The following is a 644-nucleotide window of genomic DNA, read 5'->3' on the forward strand; positions in this document are numbered from 1 at the left end:
ATATATAGCCATATATATAGAGACAAACATGGAGTAATGAGAGATAGAGTGGAGTGTGAGAATGAGTGGGAACTCAAATTAAAAGTCTGAATCAGGCATCATTATGTTACGTTAGCAAATGTGTGAGTACAAGTGTGTGTGTGTGTGTGTGTATGTGCGTGTGTTTGTGTGTGTGTGACTGTACATGTAAATGTGTTTCTGTGTGTACCGGTGTACATATGTATGTAGCGTGTAGGCGTACGTATATGTGTGCGTGTATGTTTCTCTCGCTTTCTGTGTGTGAGTGTGAGGGTGTGTGTGCGCATGTGAGTGTGTGTGTGTATGTGTGTGCGTGTGTGTGTGTGTGTGTGCATGGGCTTGTAGGTTAGCAGCCAGCTGCATCTTATGGTGAGTCACAGACCTAGTATGATCTTTTATACGATGACTGTATGTTGCATAGGTGGTTGGCTTGCCTATGTCAGTGTGTGTGCGTGCGTGTCTCTGTGTGTGGGTGTGTGTGCCTTCTATTTTTTTTGCGCATTCGTATGTGTATCCTCAAACTCACAGTGAGAAGTTCATGTATGCACACACACACACACACACATATATATATATAATTATATATATGTATATATATATATATGTATATATATATATATATATAT

This window comes from Octopus bimaculoides, chromosome 19 (assembly GCF_001194135.2).
Source record: "Octopus bimaculoides isolate UCB-OBI-ISO-001 chromosome 19, ASM119413v2, whole genome shotgun sequence".
NCBI lineage: Eukaryota > Metazoa > Mollusca > Cephalopoda > Octopoda > Octopodidae > Octopus > Octopus bimaculoides.